General features: G+C 35.5%; 1 long non-coding RNA gene across 1 annotated transcript in view; it reads right to left on the bottom strand.

The window, feature by feature from the left end:
• The window catches only part of LOC123201058, a 32,515-nt gene extending 5,309 nt beyond the window's left edge, over nucleotides 1–27,206 (bottom strand). The window contains exons 1-2 of the long non-coding RNA XR_006498708.1: nucleotides 27,048–27,206; nucleotides 26,953–26,978 (exon numbers count right to left, since the gene is read on the bottom strand). This is a non-coding gene — a long non-coding RNA (uncharacterized LOC123201058). The remainder of the gene's footprint in view (nucleotides 1–26,952; nucleotides 26,979–27,047) is intronic.
• Nucleotides 27,207–27,495: the final 289 nt, after the last annotated feature.

The raw sequence follows: 27,495 nt of genomic DNA, 5'->3' as shown, positions 1-27,495 counted from the left end.
ATTGGATTCTAAATGTACCCCATATTAATACCAACTAAAAACATGTCATCTACATAAACTAAGATGTAGATAATCAATAGATCTTTTTTAAAACAAGTAAACTGGAATCTACAGTTGCATTATAAAACCCCTTGTCTAAGAGGGCTTTTTTTAGCGTCTCATACTAGGCTCTAGGAGCCTATTGTAAGCCATATAAAACCTTTGATAATTTGCATGCATAATCAGGTTTAATTCAATCAACAAACCCTTCGGGTTGAGTCATGTAAACATGTTCTTTTAGTTCTTATTCAAAAAAGCATTATTTATGTCTCCTTGTTGAATTTTCCAATTGAAAGAAACAACTTGGGTGACATAGCAATAGACCCTTGTCTGACCTATCAACTTATAACCCAAGAAATAATTTAGTTCCCTTATGATCTTTCAAAGCAAATTGGATATTCAATTCATCAATCAGATTTTGAATGTACCCTATATCAATACTAGCTAGAAGCATGTCATCTACATAAACTAAAATGTAGACAATCAAATTATCATTTTTTACAACAAAAAAACAAAGGAATCTGTAGTTGCATAACAAAACCCCTTGTCTAAGAGGGTCTTTTTTAGCTTCTTATACCAGGTAATAGGAGTCTGTTTTAAGCCATATAAAGCCTTTGATAATTTGCATACATAATCAGGTTTAATTGGATCAACAAACCCTTAGGGTTGAGTCATGTAAACATCTTCTTTTAGTTCTTATTCAAAAAAGAAGTTGAATTTTCCAATTGAAGGAAACAGTTAGGGTGATGATAACTCTAACAATGGTTGTCTTTATTATAAGGCTAAAAATTCCCAAATAGTCAATGTTTGGGAACCCATTGGCAACCAACCTAGCTTTTCGTTTCTATAGGGATACATCAACATTGAGTTTTACCTCATAGATCCATTTGTGACCAATATTGTGCATTTTAGGTTATAGAGCAACTAAGGTCTAGTTTAGGTTATTCACCAATGCACTATATTCCTCTTTCATGGCTGAAAATCAACTTGGATTATTTAAGGCCTCAGAAGCTATAAGCTATTCGTTGTATTTGGGTTTAAGATTGGTTATAAGAAGATGTTTACGAAAGGGTAAAGACCATGTTTTTGATCTAGTGATCATGGGGTGAATAGGTTGAAAGTTCAACTTTTGTTTGGGTTTAAGAGTGTTGTTTGTTTCTGTCTTGGCATTATTCATATTTTCACTGGGTAGAGCAATCTCAAGTTGGACAATAGAGAGGTGTTCCCTGTCTCAATGGTTTGAGGTAACTCTAATTGATATGAAAGGGTTTGAGAAGTATCAGTTATGCCATTTTCAAGTTGTGTAATCTAGTTGGGCTATTCAAAAAAGGTTTGTTTGTAATTTAATTGTTCTATATTGGCTGACTCAACTAAAATTTTTAGGGTAGGTATGTGACTAATATGGTTTATTATTTTTGTGGTAGACTGTGTATCCAACTTCTGCTGATTCAAATGAGAGGTGGTGTGCGGATGTATCTCAGTATCATTAGTTTTGTGAAATGATCGATTGGGTTCCAGATGTACTTCCTCAGGTGTGTTAGTCCTAACTTTTGTGTCTATCCTTTCTATTGGTAAAAACAGACTATTGCAAAATGATTTTTCTGGTGTGTGCCTGACTTCAAATTTGAGAAACATAGAATTAGTTTTGAAAAGAACTTTTGATTAATCAAATTTGACACTAACATAGATATATATTCTGCCATTTTGGTTTAAACACTTGTAACCTTTATGGATCAAGTTGTACCTTGCAAAAACATACATTTAGGTGTAAAGTTAAATTTATGTGTGTTATATGACCTCAGGTAGGGAAAACAAGCACCCCCAAACACTCTTAAGAGGGAATAGTCTAGTTTTAGCTTAAATAGAGCTTTATATAGGTTGGAATTGTTGACAACAAGTATGGGCAGCCTATTTATGACAAAGATAACTGACTGAAAGACCAACAACCAAAAACTAGCATACCAAATTGGGATAATAATGCTAGACTTGATTAAGTTATATGTTTGTGTTTCTGTTTTACTTTGCCATTCTATTGTGTATGAGGACACAAATGTCAAAAATGTATGCCATGTTCTTCAAGGTAAGGTAGAAAATTCCTATATTCTCCTTCCCAGTTACTTTACAAAGCTTTCAATTTTTTTAACTCAAATTGATTTTCTATTAACCTAAGAAATTTAATGACTTTTGTTTTAGATTTGTTTTTCATTGGAAAAATCTATGAAAACCTAGTAAAATCATTAACAAATAAAATGTAATATTTGTACCCTTCATCAATAATAATTGGGGCGGAACCCCACACATCAGTGTGTAAAGGTTCTAAAGGAGTAAAGGTTTTAGAATCTAACACAGCAAAGTGATTTTGATGTAATTTCCCAAAATGGTAATCAGCACAAGTAATTTTTTTAGGGCTATTACATTTTATTCAAACTAAATATATGAAAAATGACATCAAGAGTTTTAGAATTAGCATGCCCGAATCTTTTGTGCCACACAGGCAAACTGACATTATTGAAAATTACAATAAACTTCTCAATTTCTTTAATTTCCTACTAAACTCTTGACTTGTTAAAGTTTTGCTACCATCATCATCATACACATCAACAGTGCTTACAACGTAACAAAAGACATTGGTATATTTTGAGATAAACTCTAGTTGGCCCGAATTTGAGCAATTGATAAGGATTCTTAGTTGGTACAAACCTTTTCTAAGTTTGCCTTAAAGAAGCAAAATTCTGAAACTTTTGTACTTTAGAAAATAGTAATTAGAGGTAAATTCTACAATCACATCATTATCACTTGTGAGTTTTGAAATGTTGAGAACGTTTTTTGTAATATTTGGAATACACAATATATTTTTTAGACCAATGGATCTATTCAATAGTTTAGAGGTAAGAGAAGTAAAACCTTTGTATGTGATGGGGGGAAACTTTCCATTTCTTACTTGTAATTGTTGTTTTATAGAGTAATCTAAACTGATGTCAATCTAATTCAAGTTAAAGGTTACATGATCAATAACCCTTGAATCCATATACCAGCTCAAATTAGTAACTGTGGTAGGATTAACTATGTAGGATTTAGGCTATTCAATAGTTGAGACAAAATTAGCACAATTTGGATTTTGGATAGTGTTTTCAGTCACTGGTTTGTGTGAGTTGTACTATTGATCTTAAGGGTTTGTGTTGTTTTCATTGAATGATGGAAAATGGTTAGGATAAGTATTATTTATTGGGTAAATAGGTACTTGAGGCCCAGGCATGAATCTAGGATGATTGTCAACTAGAAATTTTTTTTAATATTGCCAAAAAAGGTAATATCAAACCAATAGTAGCATTAAAGAGCTATGTGTCCACTTTGGCCACATACTTAACAAAGTACCCTTGATCTATTGAAATTTATGCCCCTACCTGTACCTTGAGCGAACTGAAGGGTAATCCAAAACTCAGTGGTTGTATTACATTTTGACACATGAGCACCAATAGTAGTAATAAGCATCTGAGCTCTCCAGTAGCAACAATTGCTTTCAGTGAGTTTAAGTGTTACCGATTATAGAGTTGAGATCAGAAATGAATGAGGTCGTTAAAGCATTGGAGTCACAACTATAGGTCCCAAACTGACTCTCTTGTTTGGAATGTTGTACGCATCTAAGAATGAGAAGAAATTGTCCATGGATGTAAGTCAGATCAAGCTCTAATACCATGTAAGGAGACAACAAAAATGGCAGAGAAAAAAAAACAAAGAAATTAAGAAAAAATTTGTATTTTCAAGTGAGTAACTGAATAGTGTTTTTCATTAGAATTGTTGCACCCATCAGAATGGTATTATCCACTTTTTATAATACACTAAGTAGAAAAATCAAAGATTCGAAGAAAAAAAGAGATGAGACATCACAACCATTGATCCACTGAGCACACAATTGTCATAAAGAGATAATCAATAGTTAAATGAACTTGAAGGAATCTAGAATCGCCAAAAGTCTCCACACACACTAGCAACATGAGAGAGGAGATGAAGAGTCTCAATTCTTCTTATGCAAATTGAACAGTTTCGTGAAGATATCTTGTAACAACAATACGACACCATTTCCTTCAAGATGATATGTTTTGATGCTTGACAGAATACGTTAGTGGCTACCTTTGATTTTAACTCTATTACAATGAGAAATACTAAAAATGCAAATAAGTCCCTTAATAGTGAAACAACTGCAAAGGCAATTTCTGCCAATATTCCTAACTCTCAAGGACAATAGGAAATGTTACATTTATATATAAGTCTACTTTTGAAATGGTTGGCTTGAAAAAGAATTTATGTAGCTCAACCTAAAGTTTTTGTGTATGAAAGAAATGAAAGCAAGGTGTACTAGTTAAATAAAGCACTTTATATTTTGAAACAAGCCGCACGAGCTTTGTATAGTAGAATATATTTATGGTTTGAAACTCAAAGATTCAAGAGGAGTCTTAATGATGCAACCTTATATGTAAGGAGGACAAAAAAAGGATCAATGTTGATATTTTTTTTTATTACAAGAATTTATACAAAATATATAGATTAATTCAAGAATAGTGTGATGAAGGAGTTTGATATGACTAAATTAGGAAAAAATGAAGTATTTGAAGGCTGATGGTATTTTCATATGCCAAAAATGTAGAATTGTAGATTGAACTGTGAACTCAAATAAATATTATTAACAACATGTTGTATAATATATAGTATTATAAAATAATCTAGAATAGAATATTAATCTTATGAAATATGAAAAATAATATATAATAAATCAGAATCATATCAAATTAGAATCAAATTGAATCATAATCATATTGAATGAGATCAAACCAGAATAAGATCAAATGAGATCAAAATATATTTTATTAACAATCCCCCACAATTGTAGTGGGAGCTATCGAAGCTACAATCGGAGATAGAAGTTGAGGAGCCAATGACATTATGATAGTAGCAAAAAATGACATCATGGCTAGAAAACTAGGAGAAGGGTTCTTGAAAGCAAAGGCAATGGTAGCAGTAGAGAAAGAATCACTAGCACAAGAGGGAAAACCACTGACAAGAGAAAGATGAGAGCAAAGGTTCAATCGTATGAGAAATTAGAGTAGAGGCTCAATCATGTGAGAGTGAGAGCAGGGGCTCAATTGTATAAAAGACAAGAGTAAATGTTCAATCATGTGAAAGATAAGAGCAGGGGCTCAATTGTGTGAAAGACAAGAGTAAAGACTCAATCATGTGAACGATGAGAGCATAGACTTAATCGTGTGAGAGACAAAAACAAAGGTTCAATTGTGTGAGAGACGAGAGTAGATGTGGTGGTGAAATTGAAAGTTTATGAAAATGCAGTAGGGTGAAATTCAAAGTTTCAAAAGTTTAGGGGGGTTATAGAAATCAAAATACGAAAAATATGAAACCTAAGGTGGGAAGGGGGGAGAGGGGGGAATCAGTTTTCAAAACTAAAGAAGATGAAACTACGGATAAAAAGGACAATTTTCAAAATTGAGCAAAACAAAAGGATATTAACCGCTCTGATACTATGTAGAATTATTGATTGAGTTGTGAACTCAAATCAATATTATTGATGAAATATTATATAATATATAGTATTACAATGTAATATGGATTGGAATCATAATCCTATAAAATAAGAAATCATATCAAATTAAAATTGGATTAAATTAGAATCATATTGAATTAAATCAAATCAGAATCGGATCCAATCAAAATCAAATTGAATGAGATTATAATAGATTTTATTTAAGGAAAGAAAATATGCGCAAGGCATTTTGAATAAGTTTTCTATGGAGTTTGCAATGAACTATAATCCTTTTAGCAGTAAATATGAAGTTAGGAAAGAATGATGGAACTAATTAGTTTAATGAAACAAACTAGATTTAGAAGTCTAATAGGAAGCTTGGTGTATTTAATAATGACTATACCTGATTTGATATATTCCAATAGTCTTTTGTTTATGTTTATGTAGGAACCTAGTAAAGAATATCTCTTAACAAAAAAGAAGATTATAAGATATTTGACAAGAACCATGGATTAAGGAATTCAATTTAAGAGAATCGAGGACAAAAGACTACGAAGATATGTCTATAGTGATTGGGCTAAAGTCTAGATAATATATAAAAAAAAAAAAGAGGTTAGCAAAACTAGTAAAGCATTAGAACTTCTAGAGAGAAGTCTTGGGTTTGTTTAATTAATTACTTACCAAAAAAAAAGCCTAAATAATATGAAGAGCACGACAGGTTATTGTTTTACTTTGGGCTTAGGGATTTTTTATTGGTGTTTAAAAAAACAAGCAAGAGTAGCACAAAGCACAACTAAAGTAGAATATATTGTTGTTATAACAACAACAAATCAAGCAATATGAATCAAAAAGTTGATAAAGGATTTGAGGGAAGAACAAGTAGAAGCAACTATATATGATCATGTGAGACAACAAATCTACTATCTCCATTGTTTGAAAATCGAGTCCATCGTGGAAGGAAAGTACCATGCTATAAGAAAAGATCACAAATCAAAGGAGATCAAGATAGTTTGTTATAATTTTGAAAGTCAAATAGCTAATATCTTCACCAAAATGTGTCCATGTTTGAAATATTGAATGTAACACCTCACTTTGGGTATTTGTCCCAAACAATCAAAGTACCGAAATGACAAGTCACATAGTTTTTAATTAATACAAAAATATAATGTCAATACAAATTAATGAAAAGTTAATTCCCAAGGCTTTGACACAGGCATGACATATTTAGGCATAAGTGTGCCAAAGATTCACTGTACGAGCATGCGTCTAACTCACACCTCGAGCACACGAGTGTGCCACAGGCAGAACGGATGTTTCACAGGCAACAAGGGTGTGCCATATATGACACAATTACACTATCATTGGCACAGGTATATGGGCACATTGGGTTGCACGTGTTTGCCAAAGACGCATAACTACACCACAAACAGCACAGGTTCACTAAAGATTGCATGGATGTGTTTATTGCACATTAGGTGTTTAACTCATTCATTTGTGCCAACCCAATAAGGGTTTGTCCAACCCAATTCCAATATTTAGGTCACTTTCATTCAAGCAGCCAAGGGCCCAACCAAGCTTATATGTTAGCACAACCCACTATGTCAAACCACTCTCTAGGAGATAGCAACCGATGTCTGTCATAAGCTTGTGTGTAGAAGACTTTCCATCCAGGCCAACATGCAGAAGGCAGTAGGCATGCAAGTAAAGTATGCAGAAGGCTTTGTAGTTGAGCAAGCATACAGGCTATGCAACTAAGCACCCATATAGGTAGTGAGTAGAAGGTCATGCATGCAGTAGACAAAGAACCATGCATGTAGTGTGCAAGAGCCTTACATCTTAGGAAAATGAAATATGTCATGTCACATTTATATATACCAATGTACTTTGTCTTTTCTTAAAGTTTTGCCTACAAAAGGCCACACTTGTATGACACAAAACACATAAGCAATACAAAGCATTTACTAGCAGATTATGCTCTCTCTTCTTCTACCTTTCTGTGTTCTTAACCTTTTATGAATTAACTAATTCTGTGCTTTTGCATATTTTCAATATTACCACAACATTTGGGACAATTAGGTTGACTTAGTGCACATTGCCACTAAGTGTTGCATAGGACCATCACATGAACATAAGATTGTGACAAGTGGTATTAGAGCCATCTACTGAAGATGACGAGTTCTGGAGAAATCACCACTCACGAAAGTCGCGAGAAGGAAAGGAAAACTTCAGATACCGGAAAACAACGTAAGGAAAAGTCACGGGACATTGTCGTAGACATAAGCACTAAACTCATAAGGTTAGAGCTAGCTTTCGGGGATAAATTCAACCATGTAGGGGAACTTGGTGAGTACACTGAGAAACTCAAAGGCAACCAAGAGAAGCTGTGAGATAAGATGTAGGGCACACTCAACATCATCACTGAATCATGTCTAAACCAAGGTAACCAACTAAGAGACTCTATTCTTACTACTATTGATGTTTTACGTGGTGAAGTTGTAGCTTTAAGGGAGAAAGTTGCAATACTGGAAATCGGATTGGTGGAAGTGCAAGGTGACTAGGCCATTTAGAAGATGGCTATAACACGTGGACAAACTACTGTAGTACCAGTCATAATAAAACTTTCCAAGGCCGACGTACCTAACCCAAAGGCATACAAAGGGACTAGAAATGCTAAGAAAATAGATAATTTCCTATAGGGCATAGAGCAGTTTTTCCATACTGTTGGTGTTGAGGAGGACACCAAAAAATTGACCACAGTGCACTTTACCTTGATGACACTGTTATAGTTTGGTGGCATCGAAGGCACACAGAAATGGAGTGAGGCAGCAGCAGCATTGTAACATAGGAAGAGTTCAAGGGTGAACTCAAGTAACAGTTTTATCCGAAAAATGCAAAGCATGAGGCCAAGGTCAAACTTTGTCAACTTACCCACAGAGGTAACATGAAAGACTATGTCAAGGAGTTTTCTGAAATACTATTGGAAATCAATAACTTTTTTGATAGTGAAGCATTGTTTTGCTTCATAGATAGGCTACAACCATGGGCTAATGTCAAGATCCAGTAAAAAAGAGCTCAAGATCTCAATGCCGCCATAGTCATTGCTGAGTAACTTGTGAAGTACAAGAAACCAGAAAAGAGCAAAGACCCGAAGCATGGCAAGGGCAAAAGCAAAGACTACCACTATTCCAAGGATGGATCCTGAGACCAACACAAGCATAAAGGCAAAGCCGTTCAGAAAGATGAGAAGGACCAATAAGACAAGAGCCGCTAGAGAGGGCCACTAAAGTGTTCCCTATGTGATAGGGCATACATAGTTAGGGAATGCTTGAAGAGGGGCAAATTGGCAACACTCATGGAGGACCGTCCAAACCTGCAGCCACAGCAAGAAACTCGCATAAGTTCACTACAAATTTTGGGCACCATCAAACCCAACGTAGACATGCCAAAATTTGAGAAATTGGGGTGACTTTATGTGGCAACCCAGATCGAAGACTAGAAAGTACACGCCCTTGTTGACACGAAAGCATCTTACAACTTTATAGAACAAAATAAAGCTGACCAACCAGACCTTCAGTATGAGAAGGGACAAGGATAGCTCAAAGTAGTCAACTCTACACCAAAGGCAATGTACAACATTACGCGGGGAGTTCGCATGTGTTTGGGTGAATGGTCAGGTATACTTGATTTTTCTATTGTTCCCATAGATGATCACCCTATTATGCTTGGTATAGAGTTTATGGATCAGGTCAAGGTAGTGCCCATTCCTTTTGCTAACACCATGATGATTTTGTATGAAGGAAAGACTAGCACAATACCCCTTTCATGCAAAAGAAGGCTCATGGTTAGAACCCTTTTGCAGTTCACAAAAGGCCTCAAGAAAGTTGAGCCTACTTTCTTTGCCACCCTTAAAGAATAGTCACGTCATGAGCCAACCGACCTACCCGCGGACATCCAAGACACCCTAGAAGAGTTCAAAGATGTTATGCTGTCAGAATTGCCTAAGCATTTATTACTGCAATAGGAAGTTGATCACCATATTAAGCTAAAACTAGGGACCAAACCACCCGTTGTTATGCCTTATCGAATGACACCTTTTGAGCTGGAGGAACTAAGGAAACAACTCAAAGAGATGCTAGAAGTTAGGTTCATTCAACCATCAAAGGCACCCTATGAAGCACCGGTATTGTTTCAAAAAAAACACGATGGATTCCTTAGATTATACATTGACTACCGGGCCCTTAACCACACCACCTTCAGGAACAAATATCTAATCCCTCTTACTATCGACCTCTTTAACCAACTTGGAGATACCCGTTAGTTCACAAAGCTAGACTTGTGGTTAGGTTACTACCAAGTCAGAATAGCTCAAGAGGACATGCCCAAAACAATGTGTGTCACTAGGTATAGGTCATTCGAATTTCTCGTAATACCTTTTGGCCTAACTAACGCCCTCACAATCTTCTACACTCTTATGAACAAGGTCTTTCAACCTTTCCTTGACCACTTTGTCGTAGTATATTTAGATGACATTATTGTCATTTTTTGTAAACTTTTACTAATAAAAGGCTACACTTGTACAGTACAAGGCCCGTAAGTAATACAAAGCATCTTCCAATAGATTATGCTCTCTCTTCTTCTACCTTTCTGTGTTCTTAATTATGTACGAATTAACTAATTTTGTACTTTTTTGTATTTTCAGTATTACTGCAATGTTTGGGACAATTAGGCTGACTTAGTGCATATTGCTACTAAGTATTGTACAGGACCATTATGTGAACATAAGCCTATGACATAAGCACCGCACGCGTGCTTGGTATGCACGCTGCACACTCAATAACTACATACCTACCTAACATATACATTGCACGCCTAGCAACTGAGTACATGCCTGACGTGCACATAACACACATGACAGTTGCACACATGTCTAGCATGCGCACTACACACTAGGTACCCATAAGCAAGCCCAGAATTCATGTACTGCATGTTCAGCCCTTCATGGTGGCAGGTGACAACCTAACCAATGCATGACCATGCACCTCTTATACACTGGTGCCAATTTTTGCTTAAAAATAAACATAATTGCAAATTCTAGGACTATTATGCATACAACTTAATCTAGAAAATAATCATCCCAACCCACGAGTCAATTTAACAAACTTCCTTTGGCATAAGGTTGAATTAAAACCATCCAAACAACATAAGGCAACCCAATTCATGATTTATATAGAAAACTCCTTAAAATACAATATGAAAATCAAAGAAAATGTGCAGCTTGATTTGGTTTGAAAATCGTTTATACTATAACACAAACTGAAAACTTTTTTTCAAAAATTTATCAGCCTAAACCAAACCATAATTTTTAAATGATTCGATTCAGTTTTATGGTTTAAATTGAATTATACACACCTCTAGTAGGGATAAAATAATAAAATATTATAATCAAAAATTTAACTTTAAAATAAGTCTATAACTTTAACTTTAAAATAATGTAATTGATAACTAATGAGATTAACAATCACTTGTTAAATATTTAAATTTAATTTCCAATTCATATGATGAATGTGATTGTCATAAATATTAAAACTATTAACAAATAATATGACACATCAAATATAATAAGTTCAAATTAATAGTACTTATAACACACACCAACAAAAAAAACAAACTACAAATAGTTTTTTATAATTTTGCCAAAAAGAGTTATTAAATTAAAATGAATCTTTTTGGGTGATGCGAATTTGGTATTTGGTGATACAATGTTGATTTCTTTGTTGATTCAAATTAGGGATAGAAATTTTGTTGATTGAAACTCCTTTTATCAACTGAAGAAAATAAAAGATATTAGAGATTTTTTTATCGTTATAATATTATGTAATATTTGTTTAAAATGTTCAGGTTAGTTTGGGTCAATTTGAGTTAGCTTCACATCAACCCTAACTTGATCCTGATTTTTTAAGGGTCAATCTGAACCTGATCTGAACTACTTTTCATATCAAAAGTCATAACATTAACCCGATTTTTTTTCATATCGTATTACATCATGTTGAGTTAACAGATCGTGTCAAATTTTGCTATTACTACATCAAAGCTCCTATTATTCTAGATTAAGTATCCTACCTTAGTTGAAAATTAAGTTAAATATGTGTATATAAGTGTGAGATAAAGTTATACCTTTTAAGCTAGTTTTCAGAGTATGACATACCCAATAACAGTTTTGGAATCAATATATTGGGTTTTACTAAATTTCTATATTTCAAACTAATATTCACAACACTCATGTCAATATATGTAGGTCCACTCAATTTCAAGATTTTGGAAAGTTTGTTCATGGATCATGCTATTCTTAACAACATTTTTTCCAATATTTTTTGATTGATAACTTCTATTGAGAAATTATCCTTATCTACTTGTGGGTTGAGTGGCACGTTGTATGATCAAGTTAGTAATTTTCTCATATTCTTTCTACTCCCCCATCCCAAAATTAATTTTAACTAAATGTTTCAGTTTAACTTCTCTGTATCAAAAACAGAATGAGAATATAATTAAATTACAAGTATTAAAACATATAAAATGGCTTTTTTAAGCTTGGAGATTGCTATTTTATCAAAGTATAATAAACTAGTTAAACAATTCCTGAGGAGTTTAAAGTAATCACTTGTATTAATTGTAATAAAATATGACATGTTTTATTTCAGGCTTGTGTGAGATGCTCTATTTGCAAGAGTTGCATATTGACGACAATGATTTACGGGGTGATTTACCTTCTTGTCTTGTAAATTTTACGTCACTTTAATAATTAGATATCTCTTCGAATCTAATTACTAGAAACATCTCTTCATCTCCCTTTCTCTTTCAAATCCCAATTTCACTCTATCCATTTTTTAACCTCTCAAACGTTGAAGATTTCAAGAGTGAAAAAAACAAATTATATGAGGAGACGATGTCATATTCCTTGACCCCAAAATTTAAATTAAATTCCATAATGTTGTCTGGTAATGGAAATGTTGGCACTTATCCTAGATTTCTGTATCATCAAAATGACTTGAGAGAAGTTCACCTCTCACATTAACTTGAGTGGAGATTTTCCTTATTGGTTATTATATAAAAATGCCCAATTAGAAATACTTTGTCTAGTTAATGATTTTCTTTTAAGAACTTTTCAATTACCATTTGAGGCTCATATGCATTTAAAAACATTAGATGTCTCATTCAATTTCTTAAATGGTCAAATTCCAAAGGAGATTGGTGCAAAACTACCAAACCTAATGTCTTTAAAATGTCTAAAAATGGTTTCAATAGTAGTATTCCATCTTCTTTTGGTGATATAAAGTCATTAAAAATTTTGGGGATATCCAACAATAACTTGTCTGGTGGAATACCTAAACACTTGGCCATGGGTTTTTTGTCGCTAGAAATACTTTGGCTATCAAACAACTATTTGAAAGGTGATATCTTCTCCAATAATGTGAACTTGATAAAATTATTATGGCTACAATTGGATGGAAATCATTTTAGTGGAAAGATCTCAGAAAGATTGTTAAATTGCTACTCTTTAGAAGTATTGTTTCTCAATGATAACCATCTCTCAAGCAAGATCCCAAGATGATTTGGAAATTTATCATATTTAGTTGATATAGTGATGCCTAATAATCAATTTGAAGGTCCACTTCTAAAGAAACTTTGTCAATAAAATTTTCTTCAAATTTTGGACCTTTCAAAGAACAATATCTTTAGAAGTTTACTATCTTGTTTTGGCACTGCAAGTATCAAACAACTTCACTTGTGAAGAAATAGATTACAGGAACAACTAAAAGATGTTTTCTACATTAATCGTTCTTCATTGGTTGTCTTAGATCTTAGCAATATCCTCTTGGAAACAACGTCACTTGTGAAGAAATAGATTACAGAAACAACTAAAAGATGTTTTCTACATTAATCGTTCTTCATTAGTGGTCTTAGATCTTAGCAATATCCTCTTAGAAGGGGAAATTCCAAGGTTGGATTGGGAAACTCCCTTCTTTAAGTTACTTGATCTTAAGTAGCAACAATCTTGAAGGTGAATTGCCTAATCAATTGTGCAATTTGGGAGAGCTACGATTGATAGATCTTTCTAAAAACAATTTTTCTAATAAAATTCCTTCTTGCTTATATTTCATTGCGCTAAAGGAAGGAAATGGGAATGAGTGGTTCTCAAACTACTCTTTTACTGTAAAACACGTCAAAGGAAAAGACCACATTGTCCCTGATTACTTTTCCCGACTTTCATATAAAAAGCCTCCCAAGCCAATCATCCTATACTTACCTCCACTTCAAATCTATACCATGTCTTCTTCCAACCATTTACCTCTTAGAATTTCAGATTTAGCTCCTGAATTTTATTTCCTCTACTCCACATTACCCATTGATGAAACCGAGACATTCAAAAACCTATTGTTTTCCTACCAAACCAAAACCATCCAAAACACTGGCCCTTACACACTTGGCTCTATTGGCATACATCCCGAATTTCCCTACATCACCCTCTTCTTCATCAGAAATCCTGCTCGAGACTTTACCTGGAATTTCCTATGGTTTTTATGGTATTTACTTGCAAAATACACTATCGCAATTGAATTCCCTGTCAACCTAATGCTTACTTGGCTCCATCACATTGAACATGGCCCTTATGATCTAGAATTCCTTCCATTCAGAATTTTTCTCCACTGGTTTTATCATCTCCCTTGGTGGACCTTTACCTTTTTCCAGTATCAATTGGACCATCAAAGTTTCAGCAGATCTACCGAAGCCTAATATTTCATCATGTTTTTTACCGAAAAGCCCAAGTCCTAAAATATCATAAAAAGGTACTATTTGAAACCCAAGTTCGCAAATATGCCCATCTTCCATATAGTTTACAAAAATACCGCACCAAATATACCCAAGAATACCATAACTTTGAACGTTCCATCACTGAAGCCAACACAATCACTCCCCACCAAGTCTGGCCTACTCCTACAGACGATGCCCCTTGGGAAGAATATCCGACCCCCTACATGGCCCAGCTTGAACATGACAGAGATATTTTCTACTCAAAACTCAATGAGCTACACAAACCGACAGATCCGACAAATCCTACTCCAGCTCAGAAACCCACTTCAAGTTCCCAAGATATAGACATTTTACCACAACTATCTCCAGAATTGTCTCTATCCACGTGGAATAATCCTAATCCTCTCATTGAAATTCAAGGAGAATTCCCTCAAGTCCCAGTTCATCCTGGTGCTCATTTAGACACATATCCTACCTATGATCAAGATCCCACGGTGTACAAATATATGCGTGAAGATTCATATCCTGTTTTCTGCTTTCAACGTTCCTGCACTCATAACTATAAACACTTTGTGATTCGTGCTGATACATCTGAAGACAATACTCCAGATATCCATCTGGAAGATTCTCTACATGGCACCTCCCTTGTCCTTCATGATTTTTTCTCTCGACAAACCTCATCTCTCGAAAATATCGACTTTGATGTTATCGATGTCTTGGTTGCCCAACACCACCAGTTATCTGATAGAATGACAACTACTTCCACCTCTCAAGGCTCAGGACCATCCACGTCTCCCCACTTGGCTCTTTAGCTTCAAAGATGTTTTGACTTCACATGCCGACACTATGTATAATTATTAATTTGTTTGATTTTAAACTTTTTCGTTTTTCACGTGTAATTTCAATTATTCCCCTATGATGTAAGCGCTTATGCCTGTAACGGATGCCTTACAGTTGGCATCTCTTTTGCTTGTAAAATTTGCCTATAAATAAGAAGTCCCTTCTCTTCGAAAGGATCATTAGCCTTTCAATATTCCTCTTTCTCTTTATGCATCCAAAAGCAGCTTAATTTCTCTTAAGTCTTGGGCAAAAGTCATTAATCTCTTTGAGTCAAAATTACCAGTCCAACTCTTATACCACTAATCCAAACGAAAGTATGTTCTGTACTTGCCTTATTCTACAAGGATCCTGTATAATAGAACTTGTACAGGTTGGATACATGCTAAAAGGAATCTGTTGGTCAATGCAAGACATGATATCTGTATGGACTTGTTGTATCTTAAGTCGAAAAGCATCAATGGGCTTCATGACCATATGGGCCTGAGAATCTAATTTTTTTTCAATTCTTTAGGCCATATGGTGCAAGTCTTGCAACATATGGTTTTGGGCCAAGGCATTTTGGGATTGTCAATTGAGAACTGTTTCTACTGGGCTGATTCGTGCAGGAGTACCATCAGGTTTAATGGTCTAAGGGTCTTTGATTTTCCAAGCTTGAGTCGTTCATTGAACTAGGTCAGAAACAAGCTCTAGGGGAGGAAACTCAGTAGGTTGAAACATCATACAAGGTAGAGGAGAGGAAACCAAAGATTGTGACCTTTGTTTTGGTATCCATTTCCATTTCGGCTTTTTATGTGGAGAAGAACAACTTTGAGGTCGAACACCAAAAAAATAAGGAAGTTGAGAATCATCAGAATCATTATCAGAAGAAGAGCAAAAATCTAGCCAGCCGATAGGAGGAATGTAATCAGTGGTATCAGCAAAAGGATCACCACGATCGTAATACACGACATAATCAAATTTTCTAGAGGGATCACCGAGAAAGTTTGGGAATCTGGTGTCCAAAAGGGTGATCCTTGACGTGGTCGGAAGACCTTTGCAGCCATGAAAGTTTAAAGCAAACCGGATAGCATCGAAATGTAGGTGAGTATATCCTTTTGAAGTCCAGTCTTGAGTAAAATGAGCAGGATACTCAAGAGTGATGTATTGTTCTGCAGTGGTAGCAGGAAGTTGGTAGTTGCTAAAGGAAGCCAACTTCCTACTACCACTACAGAACAATACATCACTCTTGAGTATCCTGCTCATTTTACTCAAGATTGGATTTCAAAAGGATATACTCACCTGCATTTCGGTTTTATCCGGTTTGCTTTAACCTTTCATGGTCGTAAAGGTCTTCCAACCACGTCAAGGATCACCCTTTTAGACACCAGATTCCTAAACTTTGAACATGCTAATTTGGAAACAATCCAAACCACTCTTAATACTAGTACTATCATGGTGACTCTTTTCCCCAATTTTTGTATGTCTTTACAAGACCCTCTGGTGTGTCAAGCCCTAAAATTCCAAGTCCAAGTAACAGGTGTTGTTCCACAAGGTCAAACATTGATGGTAACTATTCACTATCAGATTGCTTATCGAGTCCAAAATCACTCCCTGGATATCGCTACTCCTAATCAAACACATGATGTTATATTTCTCACTGTTGACACGGACAAAAAATCGTATTGTACTCTAGTCCCCAAAAAGATGTCAAAGGACCAATTAAAAGTCCTGATTCCAAAGAAATGGTATACTGCCTATGAACAGATCCAGACAACTGAAGTTCCACCTCTTTAGTATACAGATCCCCAGTTTATCAGATCTACTAGTGGACGTCTTTCCATCTCTTATGATGGACCTTCTTCATCAGCAAAGCAACCCAATGTTTTCTAACCCAATTTTCATGTACACCTGTTGATGATAAACACCATAAAGAAATCTATGGTTTTACCCCTCAAGGTGACACTATATATTTGCTCAAACCACATGATCCAGACAACACTCGTTGCAGATATGTTTCTTGCACGGAACAGGCCAATTCTTTCTCTCCAACAAATCATGTCAGATTTGCTCGGACTTCTTCCACGCCCAAGTCCAAGCAAGTAGACACTCAAAAACTTTTTTGGCAAAGGTATAAAGCTCGTATACCTGGTTATGATCTTCTTGGTGATCCCTCCGAAAAATTTGATTATGTCATGTATTACGGTCGTGGCGATCCATGTGTGGGGGTTAACCCTAGTTGGTTATGGACTTTCATAGAGCAATCAAGGCTTAGACCAATGTATGTCAGGGAATATGGTAGTGAAATAGACAACTCATACCCAAGATATGACCCGATTTGAGCCTAACAGATTCTACAGGCGATGAAGGGTCCTTTAACGGGCTTAAGGTCGTTCGACACACACTCAACCCAACCTTTTATGGATTCTAAGTGTTTGGACTACTCTGTTCTAGCATATAACCAACCCGTACGAGTTCTATTGTACAGGATCCTTGTAGAACAAGGCAAGTACAGAGCATACTTTCGTTTGGATTAGTGGTATAAGAGTTGGACTGGTAATTTTGACTCAAAGAGATTAATGACTTTTGCCCAAGACTTAAAAGAAATTAAGCTGTTTTTGGATGCATAAAGAGAGAGAGGAATATTGAAAGGCTGATGATCCCTTCGAAGAGAAGGGACTTCTTATTTATAGGCAAATTTTACAAGCAAAAGAGATGTCAGCTATAAGGCATCTGTTACAGGCGTAAGCGCTTACATCACAGGCGAATAATTGAAATTACACATGAAAAACGAAAAAGTTTAAAATCAAACAAATTAATAATTATACATAGTGTCGGCATGTGAAGCCGAAACATCTTTGAAGCTAGAGAGCCAAGTGGGGAGACGTTGATGGTCCTGAGCCTTGAGAGGTGGAAGTAGTTGTCATTCTGTCAGATAACTAGTGGTGTTGGGCAACCAAGGCATCGATAGCATCAAAGTTGATATCTTCAAGAGATGAGGTTTGTTAAGAGAAAAAATCATGGAGGACAGGAGAGGTGCCACATAGAGAATCTTCCAGATGGATATCTGGAGTATTGTCTTCAAGTGTATAGCACGAATCACAAAGTGTTTATAGTTATGAGTGTAGGAATGTTAAGAGTAGAAAGCAGGATATGAATCTTCACGTAAATATTTGTACACTATGGGATCTTGATCATAGGTAGGATATGTGTCTGGATGAGCATCAGGATGAACTGGGATAGGAGGAAATTCTCCTTGAATTTCAATGAGAGGATTAGGATTATTCCACGTGGATAGAGACAATTTTGGAGACAGTTGTGGTAAAATATTCATATCTTGGGAACTTGAAGTGGGTTTTTGAGCTGGAGTAGGATTTGTCGGATTTGTTAGTTTGTGCAGCTCATTGAGTTTTAAGTAGAAAACATCTCTATCATGTTCAAGCTAGGCCATGTAAAGGGCCGAATATTTTTCCCAAGGGGCATCGTCTACAGGAGTAGGCCAGACTTGGTAGGGAATGATTGAGTTGGTTTCAGTGATGAAACGTTCAAAGTTACGGTATTTTTGGATATATTTGGTGTAGTATTTTTGTAAACTATATGGAAGATGGGCATATTTGAGAACTTGGGTTTCAAACAGTACCCTTTTATGATATTTCAGGACTTGGGCTTTTCGGGTGAAAAACAGGATGCAATATTAGGCTTCGACAGATCTGCTGAAACTTTGATGGTCCAATTGATACTGAAAAAAAGTATAGGTCCACCAAGGGAGATGATAAAACCAATGGAGAAAAATTTTGAATGGAAGGAATTCTAGATCATAAGGGTCATATTCAATGTGATGGAGCCAAGTATGCATTAGGCTGACAGGGAATTCAATGGCGATAGTGTATTTTACAAGTAAATACCATAAAAACCATAGGGAATTCCAGGTAAAGTCTCAAGCAGGATTTCTGATGGAGAAGAGGGTGATGTAAGGAAATTCGGGATGTATGTCAATGGAGCCAAGTGTGTAGGGGCTAGTGTCTTGGATGGTTTTGGTTTGGTAGGAAAACAACAGGTTTTTGAATGTCTCGGTTTCATCAATGGGTAATGTGGAGTAGAGGAAACGAAATTCAGAAGGTAAATCTAAAATTCCAGGAGATAAAGGGTTAGAAGAAGACATGATATAGATTTGAAGTGGAGGTGAGTATAGAATGATTGGCTTGAGAGGCTTTTTATACGAAGGTCGGGAAAAGTAATCAGGGACAATGTGGTCTTTTTCTTTGACGTGTTTTATAGTAAAAGAGTAGTTTGAGAACCACTCATTCCATCGCATGAGTTTTGGATTTGGAAGGCGTTTGGACTTAGGGACCAACATTGATGGGAAAGAGGTCATGTCTGTTTCAACTGTAAAATGATGTCCACTGAGATAAAATTCAAACTTCTCAATTCCTCTTTTAACAGCTAAGATCTCTTTGAAGGTGGAATGATAATGTTGTTCTGAAGGCTTGAAGTGTCCACTTTTATATTCACATACGTGTCTCTGTCCATTGAGGTCTTCAATAAGAATAGCAAACCAGTGGTCATTGCTTGCGTCAATCTGTAAAATCCTAGTTCCTTCTGATGGAAGTTTAAGCGGGGGTAAATGCAGGATTATGGCCTTGAGTTGTTGGATGGACTGGGTGTGTACATCTGTCCATGAAGGAGGTTTTTTTCTAAGCATTTGGTAAAGAGGCTTGGTATAATGGCTAAGGTGTAGGGCACATTCAGAGACATAGTTGACAATTCCAAGAAACTGTTGGATCTACTTTTTGGAAAGATATTCATCAGGAAAATCTTGTAGATGAATTCCAATATGAGACTGAGAGACATAGGATCCATTGGAAATTTCCATTCCCAAGAATTCTATGGAAGATTATGCTAAGAGCATCTTCTTTTCAGATAGCATTATACCATGGGATTTGACCAGGTTATGGAATTGAGTGAGGAGAGTAACATGATATTTGTCATTTTGGGAGAAAAATAGAATATCATCGATGTAAATGAGGGCTTGGTCTTGGATTGGGCTGAAGACTTTGGTTAGTGCTTTTTGGAACAGTGAAAGGGCAGTTTTGAGTCCAAAAGGCATAACGGTCCATTGGTAGTGATGCCCAAGAAGGGAGAAAGCAGTTTTGGGCCTGTTTTCTGGAGAAATGCCAAGTTACCAAAATCCAGCTTTGAGATCAAACTTGGAGAGAACTGTAGCTTGGGCTAACCTTGCAAAGAAATGTTGTTTGTTGGGTATTGGAAATTTGTCATTTTGCAGAAAACTGTTGAAAGGCTTATAGTTGATTACAAGCTTTAGTTTTCCTCTGATCTGTTCAGCGCATTTGTTGACATAGAATGCGGCACAAGCCTAAAGAGATTAAGTAGGCTCGATGAGGCCTTCTTGTTTGAGTTGGGTCAATTCTTATTCTGTTTGTTGTGCCAGGTCGGGATTGAGTCCATGATGACTAGCTTTAGTGGGATTGATGTCTTCATTCTTCTTGAAGGGGAGAGTGATAAAATACTCAGGATTCTTCCACAAAAGATGATTAAACTTAGTAAGAAAATCAGTATGAGAAGTAGCACACGATTCAGCAATGATTTGCTGTTTCAGAGCTTCATAAGGGGTGACAGTAAAATAATTTGGAATTTTATTCCAAGGGAAGAATTGTTAAGTATGTTGTAACCCATCAGAACACAGGTAAACTCTTTTGTCAAGAAACTTCTGGATGAGATCAAACCTAATAATTGCATCTTTGCCAAGAAGATCAGAAGCAAGAAACTTGTGACTGATATTGATGGAAGGAAAGGGTTGTATAGTCACAGTTTTGCTAATAGCTTCAGTAGCAAAAACTTCATTGTTGGCAACACGAAAGTATTGTTTGTGGGGTTTCCAATAATTGTGAGGAATCACAGAAGGCTTGAGAATTGAGGAAACAGCTCATGTGTCAATTAAAGCAATGATTGTGATAGGGCGCTCATATTTATGCAATAACAACTTGAGTTCAGCAAGAGGCTACTGATGCTGTGGGTGATGCGTTTGTAACATGACTCCATAAGAGGGAGAAACTTCTTCTTCTTCTTTAAAGGAGTTTTCTGGAGAATTGTCTGTCTGGGATTCATAAAGAATGAAGTCCAATTCTGAATGTTCTGATTCGGTTTTAGAATAAAGAGATTCCACATCATGATTAGCCAAATTAGCAATTTGAGAGATCTGTTGGATCATCTTTTTCTTTTTGGCAAGAGAACATTCTTTGGAGAAATGTCTTTTCTTTTTGCAAATGAAACAACGATCATTTTTCTTGAAAGATCTCTTTCTGCGAAAGAAATGTCGTCTGGAGCGTCGAGGCTTGAAGAATTGGGTCTTTCTCCTATACTTACGATTGTATCTCTTGCGGTGTCGTTTCTTGGTGGTACGACAATCACAAGTTTTATCACTGTGAGAACATCTAATCTTGAGGTTAGGACAATCACAGGTTCGTCCTAATGATTTTCCAAGCTTATCCACATTGAGAAGAAACTTGGACTTATTGTAGAGCATTTGCACTTGCTTGAGCACTAACTGATAAAGATCACCAATAGTGGTTTGGGTTAATGTTCTGCCTTGGAATTCGAAGAATCTGAGGGTTTCATTACCAAGAGATTCGGGCAATTGATTAAGATAGGCTTGCTTCAAGTTTGGATCATCAACACCTTTGAGGATGTAGAATCGAGCACGAGGCTTTTTAAAATGTTTTTCAAGATCCTTGGGGTTAAATGAACAGCATTTGAGCTTGAAAAATTCTTCACGGGCCTGATCTGCGATATGGACTGGACTACCCAAAAATTCCACATAAATATTGTACATGAATTGATCAATATCTAGAATTTGCAATAGTTGAGTCTGTCTATACTGAATAAGAGCAATCCACCATTCTTTCAAGTCACCAGTAAAATGAGATATAAAAGAAGTCAAAACCTATTCAAGATTGGCACCAGGTTTCAACATTTCAGTATTGAGCTAACTAGTCATTTCATGGATGCAGTTACGATATTGGGAGACTGGGATGTCATCAAATGTGAATGTTTGAAACTTTGAAGTAGTGTTGGGCACATACTGAGATGTCTGAGAAGATTGTTCTGGAGGAAGAGGTTCTTCCATTGTGGATTCTGCTTCATCTTGAGGCTGCGAAATTTGACTATATTTATAGGTCAAAACAGGTTGAGTATCAGAGATAACAGAGTGAGTATCGGATACTGTGGCTGTGAATCCAATACTAGTATCTGAGGAGCCAGAGGTGGATTTAATAGTATGAGCCATGAGATAATCACTGATGAGATTGGGAAAAATGGCTTGTTGAGAAGGTAAGGGATCAGTGTGACTAGTGTTAATGGGTTCAGAGATGACAATGGGTTTTCCATGAGAAGGTGGAGGTGGAGGAGTAGGTGCAGAAGGATATCGATGTGGGAAAGCAGTAGGGTGAGGTTCGGGGGGTTTTGTTTTAGGATGGAGAACAGAGGAGTCTCCAAAAAGACTTTTATAATTGGCAAAACCTTGAAGATAATGGTCAGTATAAATTTGTTGGGGTTCTTTAAGTAAAAAGGAAATAGGAGGTGCATCATAAGGGTGAAAAAGGAAGGCAGGAGGAATGGCAATTCGTGGGCCTTGTTGGACTATAGTTTCTAAATGGGCCAACTGGGCTTTAAGAGAATTCATTTCTTATTGTTGGTAATGAAAAAGAATTTGTTGGTCAATGCACAACATGATATCTGTATGGACTTGTTGTATCTTAAGTCGAAGAGCATCAATGGGCTTCATGACCATATGGGCCTGAGAATCTAATTTCTTTTCAATTCTTTAAGCTGTATGGTGCAAGTCTTGCAACACACGGTTTTACGCCAACGCATTTTGGGATTGCCAATTGAGAACTGTTTTTGTTGGGCTGATTCGTTCAGGAGTACCATTAGGTTTAACGGTCTAAGGGTCCTTGATTTTTCACGCTTGAGTCGTTCATTGAACTGGGTCAAAAACAAGCTCTAAGGGAAACTCAGTAGGTTGAAACATCATACAAGGTAGAGGAGAGAAAACCAAAGATTGTAACCTTTGTTTTGGTATCCATTTCCATTTCGACTTTTTCTATGGAGAACAACAACTTTGAGGTTAAACACCAAAAGAAGAAGGATGTTGAGAATCATCAGAATCATTATCAGAAGAAGAGCAAGAATCTAGCCAGCCGGTAGGAAGAATGTAATCAGTAGTATCAGCAAGAGGATCACCACAACCGTAATACACGACATAATCAAATTTTCTGGAGGGATCACCAAGAAGATCATAACCAGGTACACAAGTTTTATACCTTTGCCAAAAAAGCTTTTGAATGTCTACTTGCTTGGACTTCGACGTGGAAGAACTCCGAGCAAATCTGAGACGATTTGTTGGAGAGAAATGATTGGTTTATTCCGTGCAAGAAACACATCTGCAACGAGTGTTGTCTGGATCATGTGGTTAGAGCAAATATATAGTGTCACCTTGAGGGGTAAAACCATAGCTTTCTTCCTGGTGTTCATCATCAACAGGTGTACATGAAAATTGGGTTCAAAAACACTAAGGTTGCTTTGCTGATGAAGAAGGTCCATCATAAGAGATGGAAAAACGTCCACTAGTAGATCTGGTAAACTGAGGATCTGTATACTGAAGAGGTGGAACTTCTGTTGTCTGGATCTGTTCATAAGCAGTATACCATTTCTTCGAAATCAGGGCTTCTAATTGGTCCTCTTTGGCATCTGTTTGGGGACCAGAGTACAATACGACTTTCTGTCCATGTCAATAGTAAGAAAAATAGCATCATGTGTTTGATCAAGAGTAGCTATATCCAAGGAGTGATTTTGGACTCGATAAGCAATCTGATAGTGAATAGTTGCCACAATGTTTGACCTTGTGGAACAGCACCTGTTACTTGGACTTGGAATTTTAGGGCTTGACACACCAAAGAGTCTTGTAAAGACATACAAAAATTGGGGAAAAGAGTCGCCATGACAGTACCAGCATTAAGAATGGTTTGGATTATTCCCAAATTAGCATGTTCAAAGTTTGGGAATCTGGTGTCCAAAAAGGTGATCCTTGACGTGGTTGGAAAACCTTTGCAACCATGAAAGGTTAAAGCAAACCAGATAACACTAAAATGCAGGTGAGTATATCCTTTTGAAATCCAATCTTGAGTAAAAATGGGCAGGATACTCAAGAGTGATGTATTGTTCTACAATGGTAGCAGGAAGTTGGTAGCTGCTAAAGGAAGTACTTTGAACGTATTCTTTAATTTTTACAGCAGAGAGATGAATAAGGGTGTTTAGGGTTCGACGAAGAGATGTAAGGGGTTTTAGGCAATTATGGTATGAATTTAAGAAGGTAAGGTTTGTAGTAGGAAGATGGGACTTATTGTCGAGGTACTTAATTTCGTACAGATTATCCATCTTGTATGAAAAGTGTCTAGTTAAAGTAGTTATAGTAAGAGCAGGAATAACATGAGTTTCACTTTGGGGAGTAGGAGTTTGACAAGTCATGAGAGAGAGTTAAGTCTGGGAAAAAATAATTAATATTCAAAGAATAACCAAATATATATAATTATAATATTTGAAATAGGTACCAATTTTTCAGCCTAAACTTTTTTAGACAAACTTACAGTGATTTTATTTTTTTAAGCAAATTTAATTTTGTTTCCAATAATATCTTTATCGGTTAATTATATCGCTCTCTTGATTAATTATATTAAAATATTTTTTTCTGATAATTTATAAGCATTCTATATTTATTAGGTTATAATTCAAAAATTCAAAAACTTATTCGAAATAATTAATTTTTGTTATAACATAGATCGAAACGAAAAGATTAACATAAATAAAAAAAAAAGGTGCGTGAGGTGCTTATGAGTGCGTAGGGTGCATAAGGGTGAGTAAAGGGCGCATAAAAGTGAGTAAAAGGTGCATAGAGTGCGTAAAGGGCATGTAAAGTACGTAAAAGATGCTTAAAGGATGCATAAGATGCATGAGTATATAAAAGGTGCGTAAGGTACGTAAAATACGTAAGACTCATTAAATATATATATATATATATATATATATATATATATGAGCGCGAAAAGGGTGTGTAGGTGCGCATTTCTTCACACCTCTGTTTCATATATATATAAAATAATAGTATAATATAATATTTAAAAAATATAATAAATATATATATAAAACAATATAATATATATTTAAAAATTATTTTATATATATATATATGGGGCAAAAAGGGTACGCGGGTGTGCACTTCTTCACACCTCTGTCTTATATATATATAAAATAATAATATAATATAATATAATATTTAAAAAATATAATAAATATATATATAAAACAATATAATATATATTTAAAAATTATTATTATTTTTATATATTATATTAAATATTATAATTTTATAATATAATATTATATTATATTAAATATTATATTATATAACTCGTGCACACTACACACCTTTTACTCACCCTATGTAGCCCATGCACCTTTTACACATTCTACACACCCTTTACGCACCTTGTGCACCCTTTACGTACTCTACACACCTTTTACACACTTTACACACCCCACGTACCCTTTGCACTCACTGTTCTCCTCGCTTATGCTTATCTTTTCATTTTTATTTGTATTTGAATAAAAATTTATCAATTTTCAAATATATTTTGAATCCTTGAAAAATTACTTATTGAATCTTTTAATCAGAACTTATCAAATCTTTAAAAAAAATTATACCAAATTCAACGTAATTAACCAAGAATGACAGAAATAACTGAGAATGACATAATTAGTCAAGAGGGTATTCTTGAAATTAAAATTAAATATACTTATAAAAGTAAAATTACTGTACGTTTGCCTAAAAAGGTTTAGATGGAAAAATTATTGCTGATACTACATGTACATAATTGATATTTTTACAAACACCTAATATGCACAAATAATCAACATTCAAACAATAATACCAATAATTCTAACAATCAGCCTATAAATTGAAATCAACCAAACAATTTAATTACCAAATAAAACAAATAAGGAATAAATGAATTAACAAATTAAAAATCAGAGAGCAAAGAATAATCTTACAGTTATTGAAGAGCAAAAATTTGTGGAAGAATTAAGAGTGGCAAAAATTAGTTGAAGAACCGGAGAGAAGTGAATGGAATCGAATGAAATCCCAAAATCACGATAATATACCAGTCTCTGCTTCAAACTTTTTGCAGTATCTAGCTAGCTCTATACTCATCAGAAACCGCGGCAGAGTGGGTGACAGAACAAGTGAAAGATCTTGTGACAAACAAAGAAATCATTTGACAAGCCGTGTCCCCGTTGGTAGAAGATGCGGTGAGAGGTGGAGAAGGTGCAATTTTACCTGTGGTTAAGGCTTCCAGAGAAATAAGTTGATGACTACGCGGTTGTTCACTGGCTTGCTCATAAGCACGGGGTGATCTCCAAGATCTAGGGTTGGGTTTTGAGAATCTCCTTTGGCGGCTTGTTAGAAGCTGATTATGAATTGGCTGTCAATAGGCTCAGGACAGGCTTAGAAGAACTCATGAAAGAAAGACAGCATGGTTCGCTAACTCTATATGTAATTCGATTGAATATAGACATGGATAATGGACCTTAACCAATTTTCCTAAACCAAACATCAAATTATAACTAAAAACATAAAAATACAGTACCAAAACTTTAGCATCATCTAGGCCAGATTTTACCTCCAAAACCTTTTCCTTCTTCTGATCTGTAAAATTGAAGTATCAAGTAATTGACATTTGAGTTAGATATAAGGAGTGTTTGAGTATGATAATACCTGTATCGGAAAGGAGAGAAGTAGAGTTGCATTTCTGGAAAGATTTGCGGAGAACTAACAGTATTGGCGCTGGTATCCTTCGAGCTTCCCACTCATTGCTTTGAAAAACTCGAAATCCAACCCATGATGTACAGGGTGGACCTGGGCCTATGTGAGGCAGGCTCAGCCACACCGCAAATGGAAAAAAACATACCCCCAGTTTTATAAAAAAATGTACTTTCTATTTCAGCCCACTTCAAATCTGAAATATGACAAAACCCACTTTTCACCTCAAATATTATTGATAGAGCTAACAAGTAATATTTTTTAAGTTAAAATTAATTAAAAAGAAAAACCAAACCCACTTGCCATTTCAAAGATTAAACCCAACCTAAGGTGATGAAACTCACAAGTAATTTATTTAAGTGGCAATAAAATTAAAAAACAAAATATGGCGGAATTTCAAATA

The sequence above is a fragment of the Mangifera indica genome, chromosome 17, assembly GCF_011075055.1.
Source record: "Mangifera indica cultivar Alphonso chromosome 17, CATAS_Mindica_2.1, whole genome shotgun sequence".
In the NCBI taxonomy this organism is placed as follows: domain Eukaryota; kingdom Viridiplantae; phylum Streptophyta; class Magnoliopsida; order Sapindales; family Anacardiaceae; genus Mangifera; species Mangifera indica.
This window is presented reverse-complemented; position numbering and strand designations above follow the sequence as displayed.